Genomic DNA, 10,060 nt, shown 5'->3' with positions numbered 1-10,060 from the left:
CACAACTATAACTAATATGGAAAGATGTTTTATAAGCTGGCACATGTATAACCCATATCAAAGTGCCTATCATCTTCAGAAGAGGGAAGGGAGAAAATTTGGAATTCAAAATCTTATGAAAATTGATGCTAAAGATTTTTTTTGAAATATCACTGAGGAAAAATAGTATATGATAAAAAAAGTTTTTAAATGTCTTTGCAAGTAATTGGAAAGTATCTGGTATCCCTCACCCAGTGAATTCTTATTCTAAAGGGAAGCAATGGCACAACCAGGACAAAGGATGGTTCTTTTAAGGAACCAGAGTGCCTAGAAATGGCTGATGAAAATAGTCACAATTGAGGAAGAAGATGGACCCAGTGGGTTTTTCAGGTGTCGTCATGTTCCTCTTGGGGTGCAGAAGGGGGCTGAAATGCTAATTATAGTATTATGATCCTAGGATCACTAAAAGGTGAGTGAGGGTTGAGCATATACAGGTGTCATTTTGGGGAAAGTCTGTTCTGTGGTTTTATAGCCAACATCATGTTCCTTGCTAACTCTCTATTAGGTCTCTATCTTGTTTTAGAAAGGACTCCCTGATTTCCTCATCAATTCCCACCTCAGGGATTAGGATCCAAAATTCATTTGGGAGCAAGTACCAAATGCCTCAGCTTCCATAGCTTCTTCAGGCTGACATGGTTTACAAAGCTGTCCCTGCCTCAAAGGGTCCCTTGATTGGAGAGGAAAATAACTTAAATAGGGCATATAAAGGATCAAGGAGATGCAGGGAAGTTCCTATGAGGGTGTATGAGAAACAAAAGATGTTTTTGAAGTTAAGAAGGAGAAAGAGGAAGAAGAAGAGGCAAAGTACAGGAGACGTTATAATGATACCTGGACTGAGACCAAGAATTATAAGAATTTCCTTTCCACTGTTGTGAAGTTTATATGGTTCAGAATTAAGAAGTGGATTAAAGATATACTAGACAAATATAAAATCCTCTGTTTGGCTGTTAAAGCTTTTCCTAACATGTCCCCTTCCTGCCCTCCCAGGAATCTTCCAACAGAGTCCCCTCCATGTCTTTGGCGATCCAATGATCCTGACCTTCTTCCTCTTCCTAATATTTCACTGGCTTTCCTCCATGGTTGGAATTCTCTTCCTGGGCATTTCAGCCTCCAGACTTTCCTGACTTCCTCCCAAATTTTCCCAAGATGCTAAAATGGCCCCTTTTGTAAGAAGCCTTCTCCCTCACCTTTATTGCAGGTGCCTTACCTCTGTGATCATCTTCACTTTATCTGGAGAAGTCCTGTCTGCACAAAGTTGTGTGCTTCTTGCCTCCCATATTAGACTGTGAGCTATTTGAGGCCAGGGACTGGCCTTTGCCAGTGTCCCTTTATGTCTCCAGTGTTTAGCACAGTGCCTGGCACAAAGCAGATGCTTAATAAATGTTTCATGATTTGACTATTTTGTCCTGTGGTTTCATTTTCACGTGGTGCCCCAGTCCCATTGGACCCTTTTAGGTCATGTCCTCTTGTCTAATAGCTGCTGACAGTAAAATCTTGGTCATTGGTGGGGTGGAGGACAGTGAAAATAGGAACCACAATCACTTCATTGCCTCACTCCTCAACAACATGGACATGTGACATTAGAAAGGCTCCAACTACTCTCAAAGGGAAATCCAATATAACAAATTCTGGACAAGAGACTGTGCAGTTTTGTCTAAAAGGCTTTCACAATTATAAAAGGGATATAGTCCCATCCTCTTGTCTCCTATCCTGGAAGTAAAAATGTTGCCTCATTCAAAGAAGCTCTGCTGGCTGAAATATTGCCTCCCAATCTTTTCCTTTTTTTCTTTAAATGATTGGCCTTTTCCTAGATAAGGATTGCAGGGTGGGCTTTTCCCTTGTCAAGAGGAAGGAAAAACATACCTAGAGAGAGGTGGGAGGCAGTGGGGTCTTCTGATCCCTTCCCCCACAACAATCCTCCCACATCTCTTGCTTCTGCTTACTTCACTCAACATCAGTTCATGTAAGTCTCTCCAAGATTTTCTGAAATCAGCTGCTCATCATTTCTTATAGAACAATAACATTCCATCACATTTATATACCATAACTTATTCAGTCATTTCTCAATTAATGGGCATCCATTCAATTTCCAGTTTCTTGCAACTATAAAAAGGGCTGCTACAAACATTTTTGCATTTTTTTTCTTTCCCTCTTTTATTATCTCTTTGAGATACAGACCCAATAGTGACACTGCTGGATCAAAGGATATGCAAAGATTTATAGCCCCTTGAGCATAGTTCCAAATTGCTCTCCTATATGGCTGGATCATTTCACAACTCCACCAACAATGCATTAATGTCCCAATTTCCTCACAGTCCCCTCTAACATTTGTCATTATCTCCTATTATTTTGGTGAATCTGAGAAGTGAACCACTTCCTTTCTTTTCCTAGATGCATTGAAATTATCTCTGCAGAAGCTTTTCAGTATCAAGTCTTCAAAGTTATCATTTTTAATATTTTCACTTCATGAAATCATAGAACCAAATTAGTCCAGAGGGTGCTAGTGTGAGCAGAGAGTAATTAGAAAAAAACTAGTTTAGATTTTTTTTTTGTATCATCCAGAATCTAGGAGGTGGAATCTTTGATATACATATCTATCACACTTTATGTGTATTATTTCTGAAATTACATTTTCTTTTCCCTTATAGATAAATATTCTTGTTTAAATCTGAGGTGGCTGGAGTGGGGTCAAGGGAGGGAGCATGGGGTTATAGATTCAAATACCAAGATAAGGTCAAATGTACAACAAAGAAAGAAAGAAAAGATAATGAGAGATAGAGGTTAATTTTTCTCTCACCCAAGGAACCAAGTAAATTCAGGAGGCCTGGTGCTTTCTTGGGATCTGGAGATCAGCAAAGCTGTAATATTTGAGAATGCAGCTAAGTTCTGGAGCCAAAGGCAAAGTCTTTTTCAAAATTCTTTCTTTGGCTTTTAAGTCCTTTATAACCTGGCAATGTTTCATTCACTTACACCTGGTTTCCTCCCACCTATTCTACAATTCAGTGAATAATAACAATTAGCATTTATACACTGCATTAAGGTATTCAAAGCATTTTTGCTAATATTATCTATTTTATCCCCAAGAACACCCTAGGATAGTGGTACCATTATCACCCCAGTTTATAAATGAAGAAACTGAAACATATAGAAAAGATGATTCAGGATCACACTCTGTAAATTTCTTCACAACTCTAGATCTGGCACTTTTGTCCACAAGGTCACCTTGCTGCAGTAATTCTGAACATCTTGTTGTGATTTAATAGAGACAATGAATTTTCCCTGACTACCCCCACAATTGTACTTCTGTCCCCCTTCACCCATGCCTCTGGCTTCTCTGGTACCCTTCCTGTCCTAATTAAATTTCATCTTCAAGAAGCCTTTTCCTCTCCTCTTAATTCTAATGCCTTCCCTCTAATATTCTCCCCAAGTTATCCTGCATACACCTCTTTGTGTATAGTTGTTTGTTTATATGTTGTCTTCACTATATTAAGCACTATAAAAAATGTTAGTGTTCAAAATAAATAGATAGCTGGATACATGAATCCAGTTTTAAAATATATAAAGTAAATAAATAATTCTTTATAACTTTTCCATCCTTGAAGTTTTTTTTTTAAATTAAAGCCTTTTATTTTCAAAACATATGCATGGATAATTTGCAACATTCACCCTTACAAAACCTTGTGTTCCAAATTTTTTCCCTCCCTTCTCCCAACCCCCTTCTCTAGATGGCATATAATCCAATATATATTAAACATGTGCAATTCTTCTATATATATTTCCACAATTATTGTGCTGCACAAGAAATATCAGATCAAAAAGGGAAAAATGAGAAAAATCAAAATGCAAGCAAACAACACAAAAAAGAGAAAATACTATGTTGTGAACCACATTCAGTTCTCACAGTTCTCTCACTGGGGGCAGATGGCTCTCTTTATCATAAGATCATTGGAACTGACCTCAATTATCTTGTTGAGAAGAGCCTCATCCATCAGAACTGATCATTATAATCTTGTTTGCAGGATACAAAATTTCTCTTTGTATCTATTGCTGCTGGACTTTGTTGGTAACATAAAAAAATCTGTTGATTTATGTGGATTTATTTTGTATCCTTGCTTAAATTGTTAATTGTAGTAGTTTTTTAGTTAATTCTCTAGGATTCTCTAAGTATATACCATCATATTATCTGCAAAGAGTGATTTGGTTTCCTCATTACCTACTCTATTTTCTTTAATCTCTTTTTCTTCTCTTATTGCCAAAGCTAACATTTGTAATACAATATTGAATAGTAATGGTGTGAGGATGCAAGAGCATAACATTTGTAAAGCATTTGGCATATCTTAAAGCAGTACAATTTCCCAGTTCTACTTTTTTCTTGCTAAAATGTATAGTAAGGCTTTCACCTGACAAGAAAGCAGTACTTTCTAATGTTATTGCTTATGTCAATCTCATATTAAGTTGGTCTTCAAAGGATTATTGGAGTTAGAAGCAACTTTAGAGCCCAATATCCTACCATTTATAAAATCTCTAACAACTGTGGTCACTTCTAGTGATGGTGAGCTCACTCTATCCCAGCCCATTCCATGGTAGAAGTAGCTTCTGTTGTTAGGACTTTCTTATTTTTTAACTGAGCTGAAATATTTCCCCTTATAGCCAACACCTTGCACCTGTTGGTACCAATTTTGCTCTCTAGAGCCAACAGGATGACTTCCCTTTTCTATACGTCATCCCTTCAGATAGTTGAGGACATTGACCATGTCCTTTCCAAGCTTCTTTTCTACTCCTTGAATTCTACCTTTTGGGCCATTATCCACCTTCTTCACTTTTCTCCTCACCATGAGGTCTGGCTAGGCCTGTTAACAGAAGTTGATGAGAATGGAAACCAGAGGACCTGCAGCCAAATCCTGATACTTAGCTTCTGTGGCTTTGGGCAAGTTATTTAACAAATTTAGTTTGATTTGTTAAATGACAAGAAGTGGACTTATATAATTATATAGATTCCTCTTAGTTCCAAAACCCAAACTTTTGAAGACATGGATCCTAAACTAGAAGATAGTACTGGACAGAGGATTTGATGAGTTTGAGGCACAGTGGAATTGTCACTTTCAAGGATAAAAAGATTATATTACTACTGCTGCAGTCTAAGATTTTGTTAGCATTTTTTGGACAGTTCACCTCACATTAACCTTTTTTTTTTTTTTTTTTTTTAATTTGGACCTCTACTGAGACTAATTTCAATGAAAAAAAAAACCCATGATGGAAATTACTTTTGTGAAAAGCAGTAGCTTTTTAGTAATTTATGGATGAATGGAAGTTCTTACCGAATTTTTGGTCACTAACATCTTGTCAGTATAGTGAGGATCCCTTTGCAGAATAATGTTTTTAAATGTCTAAATGCTTAAAATGAAATACAGGATGACAAAAGAAGCTAATTATATTCAAATACAATTCTCTCTCTCTCTCTCTCTTTACATATATATATATATATATATATATATATATATATATATATATATTTTTTTTTTTTTTTTTAAACAGAATCATACAAGTTCATGGATCCCACCAAATTCAATTATTTAAAGATTCATTGAAAGTACACTAAGAGGTTAAAGAATTTTGCTTCTCATCACATAAGATTTGAACCCAGGTTCTCCTAATTCAAAGACCAGCCTCTGCAATATCCAACATATTGCCTCCCTCAAACTTAGACAGTTTTTAAGCATCAGGTCTAATTCAAAATCTGATATTAGTAGAGATATTGTATAGCACAGAATTGACATCTTGGTAAGAAACCTGGGACAAGATGATTCTATTTAGGCAAGTTCAGGTTGCATGGATCTTTCCAGTTGCCATGTCACCTTGATGTCTCACGTAAACCCATGGTAAGCAGCCTACTAAACATCCAACGCTGGGCATGATTTTCTACTCTTGACTGGTTTATCCTGTGCTTATATTTGGTAGGTTTTTGTCTTTGTCTTTTGTTATTTTTTGGGTCATTGTCTTGCTGCACCAGCAGCCTCTCCTGACACTTTCACACTGTGAAATCCTGGATAATTTTTAAATTGACATGGTAATGCAGATAAATTGTGAATGTGCACTTCAAACTACTACTTCATAAAATACAGTTCCTACTTTATGAGAATTTACATCACTGTTGCTTTTAAAATTCTGGAAATAAGAATGTCAGGATCTTTTTGTTTAGTATTCTGTATTTCAAAATACTCTTTTGTGGTGCTTGAGGGAAAGATAAAAACAAGAAAATAAAGCAAATGGAATAGGAGGAGAGTAAGGAGAGGCACTGATTAAATCCAACTTTTTCTTTTAAAAAAAATTTTTTTTAAGAATTTATTTTATTGGGGCAGCTAGATGGTACCATATAGAGTACCAATCCTGAAGTCAGGAGGGCCTGAGTTCAAATCTGGCCTCAGACACTTAACACTTAACACCAGGTAACAGAAGAATTCACAAACTTTTTTTTTTTTTTTAATAGATCTTACTTCATTTAGTGGCTGTGGAGCTTGATGTAGTAATTATCTGTAATAAAACCAAGAAGTTATACAAATAATTAGTATATAGTTTTCAATCCCAATTTCAGATAACTCCTAAAAATTCTAAGACAACTTTTAGACATTACAGCAAAATGTAGCTTTCAGAAGAGTTTGGGTTTTTTCTCCTATACTTTTAAATCATTTTCTTTCTTTGTTTTGGAGAATTAGATGTTCCAATCTTGATTCACACAGACTTTTTCCCTTTCTGTGATTTGGGAAAAGTTTAAATGTCAGTTTTATAATTTTACTGATCCTGAAACTAGAACCTGAATCCTGCAATTGCAGGCTGGTATTTAGTGACAGCAAAACATATCACACAATTTTACAAATTGTACAATATATAATTTTGAAAGAAACATACATGATTTTAGTATTCACCAATTAAAAATGATTTTAATTTAATAAAGTTTGTAATCAAATTTCTAACTTAAAATCATAACTGTTTAGAGTTACATTCTGGGGAGAAACTTTTTCTCCTTTTATAAACCAGGAAAAATCTTAAATGTCAGTTTTCCTTTTTTCAAAAAGTACAGGACTTCACTTTTAACTATCTAGCATTCAAATCTGTTCTCCTGGATCCCCTCCAAAATGTTTCTTAATGTGGAAGTAAACTGTTCCTCCATGTTACAATACTTTCGGGTTCTCTTTTCTCTATTCCAGCTGTCCATTTCTCCCATATGCAGTTAGGGAAAGAAGAAAAAGAGAAAAGTTCTAAAAGTGAGAATAATTGTTTGTATTCAGGGAGATTGTGGTGAGTGGCTCAGATCTCCTCCTGTATCCTGGACTTAAGGCCCAAGGTCTGACCTACTCCATTTCATAGACTTTTTGAGAAAACTTCACCTGGTCTCATTCACCATTTTTAGGGACTTTCATTAATTATTTTTGGCAGGATCTCTGAGAATCTCTTTGCTGCTTCAGTATCTATACTAGTTGCCACTCCTGCTACTTGAACATTATGAAATCCTGCATGACTTTTACATTGAAATAGAAATGTAGATATTTTTATAATTTTAAAAATAAAAGTGATACAAATATACACAAAGTGAGAACTTTTTGTACTTAGAAACTAGTATAAAATGAACATCCACAATTTCAAATTAAAGGATCTTTTTGTCTTCTTCTGTGTATATTGAAATGCTCTTTTTTTATGTTTAAGCTCAAGATTTAAAAAACATCATTTTGCATTAAATAAAAGAACGGAGCAGAAAGAGAAGGGTCAGTAATAAAAAATTGAATCAAATTTTTTCTTTTATTTTTTCGTAATTATAACTTTTTATTGACAGAACCCATGCCTGGGTAATTTTTTACAACATTATCCCTTGCACTCACTTCTATTCCGACTTTTTCCCTCCCTCCCTCCACCCCCTCCCCTACATGGCAAGCAGTCCTATACATGTTAAATATGTCACAGTGTATCCTAGATACAATATATGTGTACAGAACCGAACAGTTCTCTTGTTGTACAGGAAGAATTGGATTCAGAAGGTAAAAATAACCTGGGAGGAAAAACAAAAATTCAAACAGTACATTCATTTCCCAGTATTCTTTCTTTGGGTGTAGCTGCTTCTGTCCATCCTCGATCAATTGAAACTGAGTTAGATCTTCTCTTTGTCAAAGAAATCCACTTCCATCAGAATATATCCTCATACAGTATCGTTGTTGAAGTATATAATGATCTCCTGGTCCTGCTCATTTCACTCAGCATCAGTTCATGTAAGTCTCCCAAGCCTCTCTGTATTCATCCTGCTGGTCATTTTTTATAGAACAATAATATTCCATAACTGAAATCAAATTTTTTTCAAGAATTTCATCCCTCAAGTAGAATAGAGCTAGATAATAGGATCATTTATCTATAAAACACAGTTAACTATCTGAAACTACCCAAATGCCATACAAAAGCTGTTTCTTTACACACATACATTAAGTTCTTTTTTTATTAAAAAGAATTCTTTTCAGCTTGTGTGGTACAGTGACCCTTACCCATGTAATGCCAGAGAAACTGAGGCGAGATAGAGATTAGAGAGTTTTTAAAATTTTATTTAAAAGAGAAAGATTTACTAGGACCAAATGGATCCATAGTTTGGTCCCAAGGGTGAATGAGACTATTGTCTCCAAGAATCCAGCATCCAGCAGCCCATGTGAGTTCTCAATGACATTTATACACAGTAGCTGAACAAAGGCAGGGGGGTGGAGTCCAAACTTTGGTGAGCCAGAATCTCCAGGCAGGAACCATTAATCCAGGGATTAATAATAAAGGGATTGAAGCAGAACAATTAAGGAAACTGAGGCAGAACAATTTAGGGAAACTGAGTCAGAATAATTAGGGAAATTGAATCAGAGCAATAAAAGAGAACTGTGGCACAACACCCAAATTAAAATCAGAGACTCTCAAGATTTAAAAAAAAAAAGCAGAAAGGGATTTATTATGATCTCATAAGAAAGGACAACTCCTAACAGAAAAAGTGAAATAAGTAAAGGAGTGCAAAGCACAAAGCACAAAGCATTGCAAAACACATGATTAAATAGACCCTAAATGCAGAAGCTCCCCCTTCCTCCCCAGTCTTTTCCTCCATTGTCTGGGAGAGTCCAGGCTTACACTGTAACCACTGAAATCTATCCCAGAAACAAAAGGATATCAGTAAATAACAAATTCTTAAATTTCCCTTAGAGAATTGCCGTATAATTAGATATCCTTGGATGAGAGAATTCTGTTATCTGAATTCCCAAAGCCATCATTGCCTTAAAAAAAAAGTAAGTAAATGCTAATTAAGAGGTGGTGAGAAACAGGCAGGAAATGTTCATCCAAGACAATAAAACACCTGCAGTTTTTTAGTTATAGCTCAGCTTATTATTGCAAAGTCTCAAGTCACAAATAGGGCATAGTTTAAGGCTGTATTCCCATGAGAGGTCTTCACTCAGTTTATCCCATACAATATTCCTTATGAGCATTCAAAATTACTTTTGTTAACAGTACAATATCTTACATCCTTTAATAATAAAATTTATTATTTTACTCCCCAAAATTGTTTTCTTTCCTTTGAATCACAAAACTGCTCATGTGAAAAGGGCATTAAAAGTGCTGTGTAGCTTCTGGCACAAGGGAAGGGGGAAGCTCAATGGTCATTTGGTTTTAATTGGAGAGAAAGGAGGAGCTTGGAAATGATGGCCAAGGGAGCAAGTAATAAAATGCTCCAAAGGCGGGGTTGGGGTAGGGGGTGGCATACGTACCCAGGAAGACAGAGAGACAATGAGTGAGAAAAGATCTATTTACTGCACAGATATAACAATTGAGTAGGTCACCTGTGAGTCCAGAGGAGTGTTTTGTGCCCAGTACAAATCCCTTTTTCCTGCTTCAGCTCAGGGACCCTCTTGGCTCAGACGGGATTAACGGGCAGGAGAACACCCAGTCCAGGGGCTTTGAATATCTCTTTTCTCTTAATCTTCCCATTCTCAAGCAATGAGCAGCCCCTAGATTT

This window comes from Sarcophilus harrisii, chromosome 5 (genome assembly GCF_902635505.1).
Source record: "Sarcophilus harrisii chromosome 5, mSarHar1.11, whole genome shotgun sequence".
NCBI lineage: Eukaryota > Metazoa > Chordata > Mammalia > Dasyuromorphia > Dasyuridae > Sarcophilus > Sarcophilus harrisii.
The sequence above is the reverse complement of the archived record's forward strand: the minus strand, read 5'-3'. Positions refer to the sequence as shown.